The following is an 18,168-nucleotide window of genomic DNA, read 5'->3' as shown; positions in this document are numbered from 1 at the left end:
CCAGCTGACACTTGCCTATCAGGGAAGAAGAAGTGAAATTCCACCATGACATTAGGAAAAAAATTAAAAAAGCCTTTCAGGCACTGGTTGCCCAGAGGGATTGAAAAATCCCCATCCTTGGGCCTATTTACAACTGACTGGGAAAGCTTCTGAGCAGCATGTGCTGACGTGTCCCTGTTCTGAGCAGGGGTCTGAAACAAGTGCTCTCCAGCCATCCCTTTTTTCTACCATCAATAAGCAGCTGCATACTGGCTCAGTTAAAAGGAAAGAACATTTTTAGGTACTTTTAGCTTCCCAATAACATAGGCTGTGGTGCTGTAGCTGACATAAAAAAATAATACACTGGTGAGGTGGCTTGCATACACACAAACCTGCACACAGGGATACATGTAAGCACGGACATCAGCTTCTCTGTGGGAAGGCAGTCCAACAGCAAAATATGAGGGCAGAGGGGAGGGATGCTTGAGGCTGACAAAACACTTGGAAAAAGCATCAGTTCTTGCTCTTGCCAGATTTTGCTTTCAAGATGCTTGAGCTGAGTCCCTGTAGTAGTCTGAGTAATACTTCTGAATCAATGGAATAAAAATAGCATTGAGAGCTGTTTGCAGAACCCACGTACATGCTAAACCCTTTCTTTTTGCACCTCTTTTCCTTAAAGTGATGGAGGGAAAAAATAAATTATTTCTCCCAAAGGGGAAAAGCTCCATCAAGTCATTTAGTCTGGTATTTTCAGATGTCTGGTAAAAGAAATGGTCTCACATTTGTCCTCAGAAACGATGATAACTATGTAGATAACTATAACATAGTAGATAAATATGCTAGGAGACACTATTTTGTCTCTAGCCACAGGGGAGAAGTGCCCAAACCTTGACCTCAAAGGTACTTACTTCTATCTATGAGAAAAACTCAGTTATATTGAAAAGTTTCAGTTCAGGAAAGCAATCCCTGATAGCAATCAGAAATCAATCTCTAGATAAAAAAAGCTCTGCTTAAGTGAATTTTATCATTATATCTCTATAAGTGAAGTCTCTGAAGCATTAGAAGCTCCTTCTCATGTACTCTAACACAACAAAGTGACACTGAGCTCTCATCCATTAATGTGGCAACATCTTTCCTGACCCAAGTCTAGAAGTACTAGACCCAGCAGTTCAGCATAATGGCAAGATTAGTGCCAAATCCCAAAATACCCTAACTTCATCAGCCCGCCTCAAGACTCCCCTCCCTGTACACCTGGAGATTACGTTACCCCTTCAGCTTTTCCTTTCAGTGGGAGTTTCTGTTCAGTGGCCATGCCCCTTTTTTCTGCACCTTTCCAGAGCTGCTTCTTCAAAGTATAGTTTCCCATCTTACAACTGTGACCTTCATTCTCTGTTCTTAGATATAGAGCTTCATGTTTACTTGTGGTAGAATAATATATTCGCTTTCTGTTTACCAACTGATTACATCAGTGACCTATTTTTGTTTCTGTGCCCCTGGTCTTCATGTCTGTTGCAATATGATGAGTTTAAGTTTTCTTCTGTATCATAGATGGAAACGGCCCAGAGACAATCCAGGTGAAGCTCCACTAGTTAACACCCTTACTGAACAATGATTCATTGTCTAGCATTGAGACTAAAATTTGAGTTAACCACTGGATTTTGAACCATCTGGTACATTAATTTGTAATAATGTAATGATAAAAAAATGTACTGAACTAAAGCCTATTTCTTTATAGCTGTCTTCATAACTGTCTTCAAGAACTAAACTCTTCCTCTTTTGAAAAAGGCACCAGATTATCTCAGCAAAATCAATTTTCTGTAAATACTTGTCGGTTTGTACAAGCAATGTATTTCCTTTTATATTCCTATTTATTGACACAGTCATTTTGAACAGCATGTATTTCAGGCCATGGACTTCCATCAGGTATGGATGGAATAATCCAGAAAAATTCAAGTTATGGACTGGATGTAAGTTCACAGCTTGAATTCCCCAGGTCATTCTGTATATCTTTCAAAATACTGTTCCAATGTGTGCTTCTTTCCTGTCCCCTGGAGATCCCTTGGACTGCAGTACTTTTGAAATTGAGTTTTAGTGACTCAAAGCATTTGTCTGTCAGCTTTTTGGAAGTTCTGGGATGCTAATGATACACATTTTCTGATTTTAAGAAGTCTGGTATCAGCATTTGTTGTTCAGAGCCTTTTGAGGTACCTGCTGTTTCCTCTGCAGCCAGTGACACCATTTGTGTTTTTTTTCTCTGAATGCAGAACCAAGGAATTATTGAAACTCCTAAAGTCCACTGCCAACCTTCGTCCACCTTATGGTTTATATTGCACAGAGGCAGAAATCCCAGGCAACCTTGAATCAGAACTGAGAGTCTTAACAAAACCTCTTGAAGCTTTTCCTAACAAGAGCACAATTACACTGGTTGAAACTTCTCACCTGCCTACACCACTGATGGCATTTCTACAGTTCCTATCTAGCAACTATTACATTACTAAAATCACTTTGTTCCTGTAATTTTAGATCTGCATTCTTCTGAAATATTTATTATCCATATTTCTGCTGCTCTTCACCTCTGCAGCCTTTTTGTGCTTCTGTGGTTCTATATGGCAGAAGTCCCTTCCAACACAAATTATTCTGATTTTATGATTCTGTCCTTTCTGTGGAAATCTTTACTTCACCTCCACAGAGTTTTGAACCTGATCAGCACAGCCTCAGTGCAGGGGATGTGTTCTTGCCACCACACTCCAAAGGAGCCAGGGGAGGGGGATCCTTTGGCAGTGCCTGCTGCCCTCTGCGAGCCCAGCAGCACCCCTGCTGCACATGGTGCTGGGATACAGGGAGAGCCATCAGGGGTCTGTGTCCACACCAGCAGCACCAAGGACGTCATCCTCCTGGCAAAACGTTTCCTCTGTGCCTAAAACCAGTCGGAGCCAGCCCAGAGTTGGGACACAAGGATGATCAGAGCTGGAGCATCTCTCATGTGAAGATGAACTGAGAGAGCTGGGGTTGTTCAGCCTGGAGAAGGCTTTGGGAGACCTTCTAGCAGCCTTCCAGTACCTGAAGGGGGCTACAGGAAATCTGGGGAGGGACTTTTGACAAGGGCATATAGTGACGGGATGAGAGAGAATACTTCAATCTGAAGAGAGGAGAGATTCAGGTTGGGTATTGGAATAAAACCTTTCCTGTGAGGGTGGGGAGACACCGGCACCGGGTGCCCAGGGAAGCTGTGGCTGCCCCCTCCCTGGAGGTGTTCAGGGTTGGATGGGGCTCTAAGGAACCTGGTCTGGTGGGAGGTGTCGCTGCCCATGCAGGGGGGGTTGGAACTAAATGATCTTTAATGTCCCTTCCAACCCAAAACACTCTTTTTATTTTTTTTTTTTTAGATATAGTATGGTTGTTGTTTTGTTTTCCTTTGTGTTTTTTCCTCATCGATTTTCACAGCCCCCCCAACAAGCTTTCGGTGCCTCAGAAGGCAACAAACCCAACCGCAACAAACCCCCCCAAACCCGTCAGGGCCTTCACCGGCACCACAGCCCGCCCGGCCCGCCCGGCCCGCTCCCGCGCGCCCGCAGCGCCGCCTAGCGGCTCTCCCGTGCCCTCCGTGTCCCCAGGAGGCCGGACCGGCCGGACCGGGGGGTCCGCGGACGGGGGGTGGAACCGGAGATGGGGATGTACCGAGCGTCTCCCGTTGCCGCCTTCTTCCAGGTGTCCGGAGGCTGGCACGCCTTGTGCCGCGCTGGGGGAGAGGCCGGGCCTCCGAGTGACCGGGCTGCGGGAGGCTTTTAACACCTCTGCAGCGCTGGCGGGGCTGCTGCCTCCCCCGGAGGCCTAATGGGGGATGGGGATGGGGATAGGGATAGGGATAGGGATAGGGATAGGGATAGGGATGGGGATGGGGATGGGGATGGGGATGGGGATGGGGATGAGGATAGGGATAGGTATGGGGATGGGGATGGGGATGAGGATAAGGATAGGGATGGGGATGGGGATGGGGATGGGGATGAGGATAGGGATAGGTATGGGGATGGGGATGGGGATGAGGATGAGGATAGGGATGGGGATGGGGATGGGGATGGGGATAGGGATGGGGATGGGGATGGGGATGGGGATGGGGATGGGGATGAGGATAGGGATGGGGATAAGGATGGGGATGATGATGGGGATGGGGAGTGCCACGGCACTGATGAGCATTGTTCCCCTGGGACAAGCTGGTTGCACTCTCCTCCTTGGGGTGTTGGGAAGCGTGTGTGAGCACAGCAAGGGACTGGATCCAGGGAGTGGGTGTTTGCTGAGCTGAATCCTCCCTTGTCACCTCAGCTGCTTTTTCCTGCTCCCTGGCTTTCACCACTGCAAATCTATCATTCCCTTGAAGTATACATCCCTCTCCTGGGGCACTGTTTAAAATCTAAGCATTTCCTGTTTTTTCCTCTGCTACATAGATAAATAATTGGTTTCATTTCTGTTTAGACCCTTGCATCACTACTTTTTTCCTTCCTTGCCTGGGCCTGCCTTGGTGATAATAAATGTCTGTGGGCAATGGTCTACGGGTGAAATCTGTATCGTGTTGGAGGATGTGACAGTGATCCAGATGCATCATTTCTAATCAGTTGAAGTCCATTGTCATCCAAGTCAAAGTATGCCACTAATTCAGCAAATGCTGCCTGAGGAGATGCTGTGAACCTGACCTTGAAAAGAGCCTGGGCACGTCTGGGGGATCATAATTTCTCCTGGGATTTCTCTGAAGGCTACACCACTGGTGTGCCAAGCTACAGCTCGTTTTTATAGCTGCTGGTAAATTAACTGAGGAAACAGGCAGGTTTAGCCTAACTTCTCTTCATCAAACATCTCTCTGTCTGAATTAAAGTGTGCTTGACAGTTCATGCCTGTGTGTAAGCACACCCTGTTCAGGATAGGGTGGAACCAGGATGTTGCCCGCCTGAGAATGCAAAGCTGCTGCTTGGCAAGGCACACAGCCCCTGGCAACATGCCCAGAAACCCAGAGCACCCCACAAAAGAAGTAAAATAAATAAACAAACAAACAAAAATGCAAGAAGAGAGATCTCAAACAGGCTTTCTCACTTGGGCCAGAGGCATGTTATTTAATTTTTTTACCTTGAAGCCCTCCTGGAAGCAACACCAAGGGACAAAGAAGGTACTGCCTGCCTGCCCTTCTCCACCGTGGCTGCATCTCTTAGGACACTCCAGTCACACTACCCCTAAACCTCCCTTTTTTTTCTCTTGAGAGATCATCTAGGCTTAAACAAAGGGCAGTGTACCCTCAAATTGCCAGTGTACCCTCTCTGGATAAGCCAGTCCTCTCAGGAACATGCAGCACACTCTTGCATCAGGTCATCTGTTCCTGTCACTGGATTTCTTATAGTCCAGCTTTGCCCCTGCTCCACCAGGTCCTCTTTGGTGTCCACACTGTAATATCCTCATGAAAATAGCATTGTAAACTCCAGCATGACATACACTGCCAACACATGTCTAGCTCCTCAGCTGGACCCAGGCTGGATTTTGGCAGACAGGGCTGGAGAAATACAAAGGGTTCGTGTGCCTCACAGTGTGCCTCTTTCCTGATAAAAACCCAGCTCCCTCTGTGATCGTCTCATGTTGCTTCACCCATCTTCAGCATCTGAGGATGGAAGCAAAGAGTCGGTGCAAAAGGAGAGGTCAGAAGTAGAGTGTGCAAGATATCTGAGGCAAAGTGATGTAGGTAGCTGGGAGTGGCTTCAATACAGAGAGATTAAAGAGCATCTCGCTTGAATCTCCAGTTAAAGGACACCAGTGACCGGCAACAACCGCCTGGAGATGAAAAAATAACAAGAAGTTGAGAACTGGCTGATGAAACTTGTTCTGACAGTATCAGAACAAGCCCAAGACTCACATGCACAAAGTTAACACTGTTTCAAACAGAATGCAGCTAAGTCTATGGGATTTTTTACCAAAATGTTTTACAGTATGTGACTGCAAACTTCTGATCTGATACTGGAAGTCTGAAAGCCAAATTTACCATGTCCCCAAACTACAGTTCCTTAAAATATCTTCAGTTTTTTCCTTTGCATATTTCTCATCTGACTGGCTGTCTGGTGCTATTTACACTATACAATTCAAAATAGGCATTGCCTGAGATGACTTGATTTTATAGAAAGTGTTTAATAGAAAGACTGAGACCTGGTACCTGTTAAGTACAGTCTTTAAATATGACAAAGTTTGCATAAGCTTCTTGACCACACCAATTAGGGTCATTCACAAATGTAATTATGGCAGAATATTTAAGCTGCCTTTTTAGAAACGCAATGAAAATGTAGAAGTACTTGAAAAGTTAAATGTAAAGGATGAAGGCACTACTATTTCTTTTTTTTCTTTCTTTTTTCTTTTTTCTTCTTTCTTTTTTTTTCTTTTTTTTTTCCCCTTTTTTTTTCTTTAGCAGGAGAGTTTTTCCAGTAAAAGACACAAGATGAACAACTGATCTTTACATTGCACTTCTCAACCACAGATTTTAAAGTATTTTACAAAAGTGCTAGAGTATTCCTGGCAGAAAAAATTAATCAAATCCAGTGGAATTACTTGCTGTAACTCTGCCAAAGAGGCAAAAGCAGAATAAAATGCTATTAACTGTCTTATGTCTTAACTCTCTATACTGACTCTCAGTCTTGTAAACTGTATTATTTGTTCTGAAAGGAAAGGTGAAAAAATGCTCTCTATGTACTTTATACTACAGTGAGGATCAAAACATATTACTGCATTAATCAAACAGCACTACATAAATCAAAGTCACCATTCATTTTTAAAAGTTATCTTTAGTGTTTTTAAAGCATGTAATAAATTTATATTTGACCTAGCCTTGAAAAATGATTCTTTGTAACAGTTTATATGCCACAGACATTTGTTTATAAAGTAAGAGAAGAGATTTTTGCTTAAAGGGTCTGCATGTCCCAGTCAATTCATGGAAATCTTGGGAGCATTGGACAAGGCTCCCTGGTTTTGTCAAAGCCAGTATGAGGAGCTACTGTTAGTTGTAGCTACAGTATATTACTTTCTGGAAAATAAGAGGATGCTTAGTGATGTGTAAGTTAAAATACCATGAAACATTTTTGAGATTTATTAAGGGGTCACATTTCCTGATAACTAGGGAGCTGCAGACATTTCATAGGGCCCATCCATCATATTTGGACATCCTGAGACAAAAGATTTATCAGCGTCTGGTCTATTCACTGAGCACACTCTGCAATTGCAGCATGAAGAAATTAATTTCTCAAGGAGGACTTTGCAACATCATTGCAATGTGCCAAAGTACCTTCTATTCTGTAATCAATGGGACAAAAATGCTCTAAGTAGAAAATGTTTGTAACAGTGTCTAATCCAAATGGCAGATCTCTGAAGTGTCAAACTGGCTTAGTTAGAACACATGGAAGCCCCAGGACTTGGTCTCAGGTCCACTGTTGATACTAGCAAATGCTTTGAAGGTAGAGCAAGGAGTGCCTTATTGTTATAATTGCTGTCCTTTGGCTGAAATACTTAAACAAATTGCATTTTCTTCTGCTGAGAGCTGTTTATCCCACTGTAAGTGTAGATACAAACAAACAGAAGATAGCTGGTGTTTTCAAAGCCTGAATGTCTATCCCAGTTTCCCCAGTTTGGCTCTCAAGCCTTTCTAGTTCCAGACTATCATTACTTCACCCAGTTGGAAGCCACTTGGGATTTGTTTGGGGTTCCATTCCCATACTCTGAAAGTATTGTAAAAAAAAATCCATCTGCCCTATGACTTGCCAGGAGGAATGCCAATAAATTTAGATAAATGTGAATTGGGTCCTTGCTGAAATCAGCAAACCTGAGCTACAGATGGCAGGTCAAGAAAGGACAGACTTTTACTGCAAAGGACTCTATTTGTGGGATGGGCAATGCTCAAAGGTGTGAGTGACTTCAGGCAGGGAATCCATCCTTCAGATAAACTCATCCTAGTGGCAAGACACCCTACCCACCTACCTACGCTTGGGTGTTTCAGTGTTTTGGAGTTATTTGGACAGTGAGATAAAATGTGTGAGCTAAAAGTCACCTAACACACTAGGTCATAAAACTCTTGTTATATGAAGCATGTGTAAAGGTCTTATACAAAGCAACCATGAAGCAAGAACCTGTTCAGTATTTAAGGGGGTCATGCTGGTGGAATACAACTTTTTTCCCTCTAAACCTGAAGACTTTCAGCTGTATGTTATAAAGGAAGGGCTCTGGAGTTCTCAGCATCAATGTCTGTGTCTGGTAAAGCTCCTACACTGCATGGCTTATAGACAAGTGTTCATAGCTCCTGGCAGTCTCCTGTAGACACCAGTGACCCAGTCACAGTCATTATTGGGATAGGTACTGAACAAATGTACAGCTGAATTTCCCTTGGTGTTTCTCTTCCCTCCTCAATGTTCTCGTGCACCTCTGAGACCACTACTGCTGCAGTTTGTTCTTTCTTGCAAGGAAAAGCTTATCTTTTCATTTATAATCAAACTCTTTTCAACAATATTAACTTGATGAAAGCTTTTACTGGAAAAGAACAAAGAGTTAATTTTTTTTCCTGGCTGGCCCCAAGTGACTCCTTGTTCCCACTGCCTTTGAAATTACTAGAGTTTGCTTAGCCTGAAAAATTACAGCTATAGGAAAAGATATGCCTCACTGATCTATTTTAAAAAGGAACAGCAGAATTTTAAAAATAGAATCCCCATTTTTTTCTGACTGTGGCATCTCCAACCCAAGTATGTTGATGCAATTTCCAAAGCACTAAGAAATGTCTTAGGTCACATTTAAGTCAGGTCAGCCAAATCCAGGATCAGTGAAAAAATGAGTTGTTCATCTGGTCTGGAATGAGATCTTTCTTCCCATCATTCTTAGTTATAAAGATATCTTTTGTGTGGTTGAAGCTAAATTTAAGCCCTGGCTGACTGTATTTGGGTACTATCTATGCGTGTTTTATGCATCAGCAGCACACTGCATTACTAGTAGGCTGCAGGCACAATTAAGGCTTTATGATCTTTGAAGTCAGTTAATACAAAGATTTATATATTTGCAGCAATAAAAGTTTGGGAAGTAATGGGAATAGATGTTTCTAAGAGCTACAGTCCGATTCTCCTTGGACTTTGTGTTGGTTTGGCTCCATTGTCTTCAGTGGAGTTAATCCTCACCCTGAGCTGAGTGAGCACCAGAAGAACAGAAGAAAAAAAAAATCCATCCTTTAATGTATGCCCAGGGAGGTCTGCTTTGACAGAGCTTGCTTTTCTTTCAGACCGTAGCCTTGCGCAGGGGAAGGCACTGAAAAAGAGCAGACTCTGCGATGGGAATTAAACCATGCAGCACCCAAACAACTCACAGCAGCGGCTTCAAGACCAGGACTGAGCCTGGTTCTGGCGCCTGATGACCCGAGGGGCCAGCCTGGCCCTGATGCAGAGCTCCCAAAGGGGCCAGTTTGCCCAGGAAGCTCCTGCCTGCTGCTCACTGGTGATGCTCCACTGGGCAGGCAGGAGGGAGGTGATGCCTGGGTGCAGGAGGGAAAGGCTCATTCAAAGACGGGTGGACTGAGTGGAGGAAACGGTAAGGTGCTCATTCCATCTGTGCATTACTGTTTTGTAAAGAGCTGTCTGTCTTACAGGCTGCTTCTGTCTCTGCCAGAGCATTCAGCTGCTGCAGTAAGAATTTAAAAGTAAAATGAGCTGAACTTTAACAGATCTATAGTCGCAGTTAACTAGCAAAGAAAAGTCCGTGTCTTGCTATTTCCTGGTGCTATAATGTTTTGATAACAATGGTACACAAAGACTTGTTCTGTTTAGCATGCACCATATGATTGCGTTTCAGACAAAGTCTTGATTCTTCAAGTCTAAGACAAAGTCTCGATTCTCTCTGAGACAAAAACCCAGGATGAAAAATATGGATTTGAAATGTACCAAACTACAGAGGAGGGAGGAATCAGATTAGCATCTACTTCTCCTGCTAGCTACAATGGAAACAAAATAAGGCAAATATGCATCTTCTAATTGGAGGGACAAATTTAGGAAAGATTTTATTCCTCATAATTCCCTGTCTAATTATAAAATCAGAAAAATGAAAATATCCCTTCCATTCTCTGCACACGCACCCAATACCAGGCAGATTTGTCCTTTCTGTGCTGAGATTTGCTTTCATACAGCAGCAAGTTTCCCTTCAAGAGCTCATGGGCATGGAGAGCAGCGTTGTTTACCACCCCCAGGTGCAAGCCTCATTAACTAATGTTTACTTCTTTTGTGTTTTCAGCTTTCAGTAATGAGCCGAGTTAATGGATAGTGAAGGTGGTGGTGGTGGTAAGAATGGTAAGGAAAATTCAGGAGCTGGTTTTACATCTTTCAGTTTTACAGGCTCATGGGCAAAATGGTTCTCAGCCATTTAGCTATACCAAAAAAACAAAACAAAACAAAATTCTGTGTCTGACACCGGAAAATGCTTTCTCCTGTTGTTCAAAGTGACTCCAGATGCTGATGTACTTAGTACACAATGCAAATAACCCGACTGGAATGAAAAAGCAAGGTAATTGAGTTTACGTTCATCTGTCAATATTCCTGAGGGACAAACTGTTCAGTTTGCCAAGTCTGCAGAAGCAGAGCATGAACTTAAACGGAATGGAGATTCCCACAGTAGATTCTCCCCGGTGAATAAGGGATCTCTGCTGCTGTAATCTGGTGGTAGGCGATGCATTCACTCCTACCCTAGTAATTCCCCCATGTCTCACCAAATTAGGAGGTAGGCTGAAAATCTGCTGGGAAAAGAAACAAAATGTTTTAGTAGAACCAAGTTTTTCTGTATCAGATTTTTCCCTGACCCCAAGCTCTGTTTTCACAGTACAAAATAGTCATCTTACTGCTAAGGTTTTCTATGCCTGTAACTATTACATTTGAGAGCTTCACATATACATGTATTTATCTTTCTAATACAATATTGAAGTGAAGGATTGTCATCTCTACAATAGAACAAGGGGATCAAAGTAAAGTTTTTTTCAACTTTGGGTGAGCAGTTTAGGACAGATAAGAGTGGACTTCTTCAAATAACTTGAGTATTTTATACTTTAAACAGTTATATGGTTGACTGACTGTTGTCCCTCATTTATGATAGTTCCAGAAAAAGGGATCTCCCTGTAGCTAGACCATACAAACAGGATCAATCTCCATCCTAAACACAGGAGCAAGTCAATGCCCATAACAGAGCAGACATAAAAGATACATGTGAGAGAACAGCCAATGTTCATTGCATGTTGGAAATATATGAAAGAAAAGCAGAAGAGATCAGAGAATCTGTGAGATGAAGCAACAGGGGAATATTTGATCCTATGATCTGGAAGGAAACCAAAGAACGTGTCCCTGAGGAAAACTAAAATGAAGAGCCCCTTCAGATGAGCTCAGGGTGGCAGGTGGGGACAAGCAAAGGGATTGCTTCCTGCTGTTTGGCTTCTTCTGCATCCAAGGAAACAGTCTTGTAACTAACTTGGGGCCAGGGGGGAAGTGGCTGCACCACAAATTCATTCTTGAGTAGAAACAACCCTCAGCATATTGTCTCCAATGCTATGGTAAGGCACAAGTCCCCTGACAAAAGCATCCAGTTCCAATAGAAAAGGCAGGGCCTGACAGCAGCTGCCAGTGCACAACAGATCTGATGCTGGGTGGGTTGGATTCCTTGTGTATACACTATGAAGATGGTATAGACAGTTCCAGTAAATCTTATACATCAGATTTAAAACTGGGAGGACTCAAAAACACAAGCATGGGGAGTTGGGATCTTTTGTGCACGTTACCTTCACACGTGAATGCTGTGCTTGGGGCTGCTTAGCTGGGGTCCCCTTCCTGAGCTGCCCTGCTCTTGCTGGCATTAAATGCTTCACTGAGGAATCTGGCCTGGCTGGTGGCAAGGTGTAGTTTCCCTCATGGTCCATTGTGAAGATCTGGGGTTTTACCATGGGTGGTGGTGTCTGTGATGACTGATGAGCCTTGCAGATATGTAGAAACCAATCCTGATGAACCAGAGCCCAAGCCACTTCACCCAGTATAAGCAAGACTAGTTGGCCCAAGAATCCTGGTCTCCTCTACAAAGAAGACGGGCAAGATTGAAAAGGAGCTATGGGTAAGCAGGAGGGGGCCAGGCACGCAGAGAAAGGCAAGTTTGAGTGCCAACTCTTTTGCTCCTGAGACTTGGTGCTCACAGGCAGCTACTGGTTTAGTTGCTGAGTCTCTTCTTTCTCTGCTTTGCCATGAATTGACAACACTTGTGCTGGCACGAGCACAGCTAGGATCAGAAACCACAATTAGAAACCTCCTTCTGCAGGTATCCATAGGGTTCCTCTGCTCATTTCTCAAAGCAGTGACATGGTGGTGATAAGAAGGGAATTCCACCCTAGGCAGGGTGGAATATGTGTATGAAGAAGGTCAGACCATGCAGTAGCATCTCCCTGTGTGTAAGGTACTTTGGGCATGATAACAGGACCCGGCAGCAAAGAGAGCAGCTTTCCAAGGGTCCTGTGTGTGTGGTGGCTGCTCTGTGGGGCTCAGGGTTCCCTTTCTGGTCTGACAACCACAGCAGCTGCAGGATCTGCTGGTGCTCCTGTGCCTCAGGCAGCCAGCGCCTCCAGTGAGAAACAGGGAAATGGGAGAGGTGAACGAGTGAGAAAGGGGTAAATAGTATTTTGCTCAAACTTAAGTGTTGAATCTTCTTTGCTCAGCAGTTGTTCTCGGGTACATCAGTACCCTAAGCTAAGCTCCCTTCAGAAAATCTTGTTGACACAGAAACCGACCCAAGCGAACATCTTCTGCAAAGAGAAGACTGGGAGGGGACAGCAGACAAATTCACCCCTTTTTTAGGCTGTGTTCCTCTGATTTTGTTGCTCATCTTCAGTTCAGCCCAAGGGATTAATTGTTTTTCCCTCATTTTCTACAGTGCAAGACAACAGCCTTGGGGTCTCAAGCTTTTGGTGATTCCTCTGAGGGTGGATATATACTGTCCCAAAACAAGGATTCTTCCTCCCTGGGAAAGCAAAGCCAGCAGTCTGGCTGGAGAATCAAACATATTTACATAAACTACATAACACTTTATAATAATAAAATAAATAATGAATGGGATTTATTATTGGGTATGTTATAATAATAACAAGATATGAACATTTTATGCCAACCAAAATTCTTCACTTCCCAGAGGCAAGTATTCAACATACAGAGAAATTCTTTTGAGGTGCATGGCTGGGCTGACAACAGGCAGCAGCTCCACTCCTTTCTCTGGGAAGGTGTAAGAGGAGGACAGGTTGGCAAACCTGGAAGCACATCAAGTAGTTTTCCCAGCTGTTACTGTGGGTTACCATGCCCTGGCTACTATCCCTGGCTCCTGGCAGAGCTGCTGGTCACCATGCCCCAATATGCAAGTTATTGTTTCCAGTTTCTGTTGTGCCTTGCCATGCTTTGGTGCCGCAGTTCCTTCTTCCCCCTCCCACATGAGTTGCTGCAGAGTAAGGAGAAAGGCAGCAGCCCAGAGGTGGGCAAAAATAAAAGCCAGCAAGGAGCCCTGTGGCCTACTTGCTTTCTTTTTCTTCTTTCTCCGAGCTAGAAAGTTCCTCAGCATGAGCCCACTAAAATGTAACTTGGCACCAGTACCAAAGATGAATGTCAGTATTTTCCCTGGCAGTAAGAAACAAAATGTTTCCAAGTGTCCAAAGAATTTTTTTTTCTCTTAGACGTTGGTTTCCCTGCTCTGTACATTTCTCATCCATTGCCCTTTCTGCTGGCTGTGCATCTCCTGGAGGGCAGCTGGGCGGGATTTTCCTCCTCTGCTCTTGCAGTGGGAGAGCCCGAAGAGCTGCCCAGGTTCTGGGGGGGGTAAAAATGTATGTGCTCCCCAAAGGGTGCTGCATGCAGAAGTGTGTGTACACACAATGCAGCAACACTGCCTGCCCAATAAAGCCACCCCAAGCTTCTTCGTCACTATGGGGTGGTCTTACACAAAATATGGCAGGCAAATGCGATTCAGAGAAGACAATTTACAGTCCTGCCTCTTTTGCATGCTGCAGAAAGAAAGAAAACCCTCGTGGCAAGTTGGAGCAGCCTGTGAAGTGTAGCAGGATAAATACCTCCTTGTAAGTAGCAGCCGAAACAAAAACAGGATCAGCAGCTGCTCTCCCCACCTCACAACTTGTCCAACCTACTGCAGGCTGAGCTCCAGGCTGCTGCCAGGTTTTCTTGCTGTAGAGAAAAATGCTTAATGGTTTGATCAATAGAGATCCTTGGACAGCATCCTTTGGAGATATACAAGGATTTCAGGAACTGGTAGTAATAACGGAAGGGCCATGACATGACTTACTGCTCATCCTCTATACAGATGTATAGAGCTTTGAAGCATACACTGTTTCTTTGCATCTGTATTTATTCTTGATAATTTCCCTTCATCAGGAACCCCTGCAGTTCAGTAATTCTTCTGTTTTGATATATCTTTTTCAGTGGTAGTTATTATTATTTGATCTTACATTTGTTTCCAAGCACACTGTCTAGGAATGTCATAGCAAAGATAACAGCGAAAGAAGTTTTGCGTATCTCATTCTGGATCAATTTTTTTCAATGTAATTTTGTACAGAGAGGAAACTGCAACAATCATAGATACAGGCTGTGGATGAACATTAGCTGCCAGATTTTATTTCAGAAGAGTATTGGTAGGAAATTAAGATTATTACAGGAAAAGGCCTTTTCCTGTGAAAGTGCCCAGTGAAAATGGGAAATGCTGATCACATATGTGCTTCAGCAATCCAGCATGTATGTGATAACTACTGGACAATTTAGAGTATTCCCTCTGCAGTCTAATCTTCTTCAGTCAAAAGCAGAATCTAAGTCCACAATTTCCACAATAACATCTACAGTAAATCAGATTTTTAACATGTTTGGAAGTATTCTTAGTCTGGTAGAAGGGAGAAATATCACAGAGAAAAGCATTGTCATTGACCAACTAGACACTACTTATTTGGCTGGCATGAGGCTATGGCTCCCTCCACAAGCAGCAGATCAATGCAGGTAGAAATTAGTGTAGTCTGAGTTTTCTCAATATCTGGGATGAAATCCTAACTATCAAATTAAGAACATTTTCTGTCAGATGGGGATAAATATTTCATCTCATGTACGCCGCTTAGCACTGGGTGGGGGAGGTGAGTAGCCAGTTTGCTTAGTAGAATTCAGATTAGAAGAGTCTTCTGTGTTTAGGAGTATTTTATTCACCCTAAGTCATTGTTGACTGACCTCTTTGCTTCACAAAACAATAAGCAAAGTAGCCTCTCTGTTGGTTTATATGTCTGGAGATCAGAGGTGACGAAGGACACCTTGCAACTTTCAAGATGCAAGGTTTACAACATGCAGACTTCCATGCAAGGAGTGTGAAATGCAGCTTTGATTTGTTTTACAAAAGGAGGACTTCACTGTGCTATGTGGGACTGTCTCTGTGGTATAACTTGACATTTTCAAAAGTGGAAAGAACTATATAAAATTACATGCTCCTCTAGAGTCTGAGTTAATTTCAAGTCCCAAAGTTATCCTCGAAGCCTTTTCCTGACTCCACATACTGAAGCTATGGTGTTACACTCCCTATTTCTGCAGCAGCCCTACCAATAGCTACTGTTTGCAAGCTGAGATTTTCATTCAAGATCAGGTTTTCTCTCAGTGCTACTCAGTATTGCACGTTTGACAAGCAGTCTTTGCAGCTGTCATAACTTTCATTCCACAATGAAACCGAGGAGATGTTTGTTAAGCATCAAACTCCAGTCCCCAGGACAATTAACATCTTGGCGAGCCTCCTGCAGTGGTATCTGGTGGACAGTCATTAGTACATTAAATTATGCATGCTTGCAATTTGATCTTGACCAACGCAATTTCCTTCCCTTCTTTAGGAATTCTTTCACTGCCTTTATGCCCAAGGGAAAGATGAAGAAGATAGCCATACAAAAACTGCTTCAGCTGTGAACCTAATACTGGAAAGATATGCTGCTTCTGTTTATAGCAATACTCTGCTCTACGAAGCCTATCGTAACAATCTGTGAAATTCAGCAATAAAACAAAAAGAATAAAAAACCCAACAAAACAAAATGAGCAGGAAAACATATTTTCATTTATTCAAACCATCCATTTTTTAATTTATTAAGGTCATGGGTTTGGCCTCTATGAGAGACAGTGGACTAACTACGGCAGAGAGGCAAAATGACACATAGGATTGTCATTTGGTAGGATTTACATTCTATAAATTAGTAATATTTAAGCATTTAAGAAACCAGATTTTAATTAGCTGGTTGTGGAAATCAACTGTATATGCAATGTCGAGGGGCAGGAGAGGTTTGCCTCTGTCCCAATCTGCTTCAGAGTGCAGATTACACAGGTCAGGGTAATCTTATTAAATAGGAAAAAAGAAGAGTCTAAGTAATCAAGTAGAGCTTTATTTTCAGTAAAAACCCTCTAGTTTTGAGTATTGTTCATACTTATATCTGTAGAAATATTTGTTTAGGTATTTAGGAAATTAAACATCTTTAGGGATTATCTTTTTCAGCAGGCCTTTGGAAATCAGTCATTCACCTCAGAGACAAACATTTTCCTGCGTTCTGTGAATTTCTGTGTGAGATCCATTGAAATGGCAACTGTTGGGAGCTACCACTGCTTCTCTCTTCTTGGTTTCTCCGGGAAAGGTCAAGGCAGTCTGCCGATATAGCAACAGGACAACATCACCATTTTAAAGACTCAAGTTCTCACTGATACTAAAACAGTAATAGGCAATGAAGCATTAGGGAAAACTGTACAGCAGAAGCAGGAGGAAATTCCTGGACTGGATTTAATAGAGAAGAGGGTTAGGAAGGTTAGTAAGGTTAGAGGAAATAAACCCAATATTCTACTAACTGGTCTTCCAGCTCCAGGATCAGGACCAAACAACTACTTATACCAGACATCATACCTCCACTCTAAAATTGATGAAATAAATGACTGAAATAAAATGCTTGGGCTACTGAATAAATGGCAAGAATATGTATTTCTTTATCCATGTTGCAGGGGATTGCTATCCTCCAGGCTTTTTCTCCCTAAAAAACTATCTAGGATATCTGATTTTGCAGCCACTAAATAGTGTCATTTAAGGTACAGAGTCAGTTCCTGATACATTAGAAAACAGCAGATTTAAGACTCTCTGGGTAATCTTTTTTTGTCCCTCCCCATGTGCATATGTTTTCTTAGAAACCCTTCCATTACACAGTCATATTTTAGACTTTCCCACAGGATGTGTGCCTCGTTCTGTACAACACAGGATAATCACACCCAGTGGCAGAAATAAATTAACATAGCAATCTTAATCTGGTATTTCCTAATTTTCCTAATTTCCTTATCCTTCAACGTTCGGCTGCACTAACCTAAACAATATTCTTTCAATGTAATTTTTAAAAATGTTATCATTTAAATATATGTATGCACATTTGTGTATCTCTTCACATATCTGGATCTGTTAATGTATTGGTAAACACAAATGAAAAAGATAAAAGTTGTTTGTTTTTAATTCTTTTGGAACCGTTTGATCTCTCCTCGCTTGTTTTAGCAGCTGCCTGACTGTTTTTCCTCATATGTAAACTTCAAAGTCAATCAGAGGTCAAAACTCTGGACTAAGACAGGGTAACGAAAACAACGGTGACTGGCGTATGTGATGGGAAGAAGCAGAGGAGATGGGTTGTAGAATATTGCCTGTTTCTGGACACAGCAGGGGTGGAATTATCTACTCCTTGGACATAGCATTTCTTGATCTGCATATTCTGATGTAGTTTTCAGGGTCTGTATGCTTGCCTGGAAACATGTCTCACAGGGAAATGAGGGATACAGCCGTGTGTGGGACAACTTGACATTGTGGGAGGACTTGACATTCTCTGGCTATTATTGGTTCAAGCAATCTGGAAATAGCTTAATGAATTACCATTGAAAATGCTGGAGAAAAACAGCCTTTTGCTGGTTTCTGTCAAAAGCAGAGGGCTTCAGGAGTGGGTACAGGTTTTGATTCCCAATTTGTTATATGCCACTTCTGGTCCAAGGAAAATCATAGGATTAAAATCATAGCTTCTGCAGCAGGGTAACATGGAGCATTTTCTGTTGGCATGTGCAGTCATTGTACAGGATGTGGCTTGAGCTTTTTTTTTTTTTT

The 18,168-nt window shown here is 42.9% G+C and overlaps 1 long non-coding RNA gene across 1 annotated transcript; it reads left to right on the top strand.

Moving 5' to 3' along the window:
- The first annotated feature begins 9,003 nt into the window (after nucleotides 1-9,003).
- LOC139793752 (uncharacterized) lies at nucleotides 9,004-13,672 on the top strand. The gene is made up of 3 exons (XR_011724771.1): nucleotides 9,004-9,558; nucleotides 10,255-10,310; nucleotides 12,919-13,672. It is a non-coding gene; the product is annotated as an uncharacterized lncRNA (long non-coding RNA).
- Nucleotides 13,673-18,168: the final 4,496 nt, after the last annotated feature.

The sequence above is a fragment of the Heliangelus exortis genome, chromosome 2 (genome assembly GCF_036169615.1).
Source record: "Heliangelus exortis chromosome 2, bHelExo1.hap1, whole genome shotgun sequence".
NCBI lineage: Eukaryota > Metazoa > Chordata > Aves > Apodiformes > Trochilidae > Heliangelus > Heliangelus exortis.
This window is presented reverse-complemented; position numbering and strand designations above follow the sequence as displayed.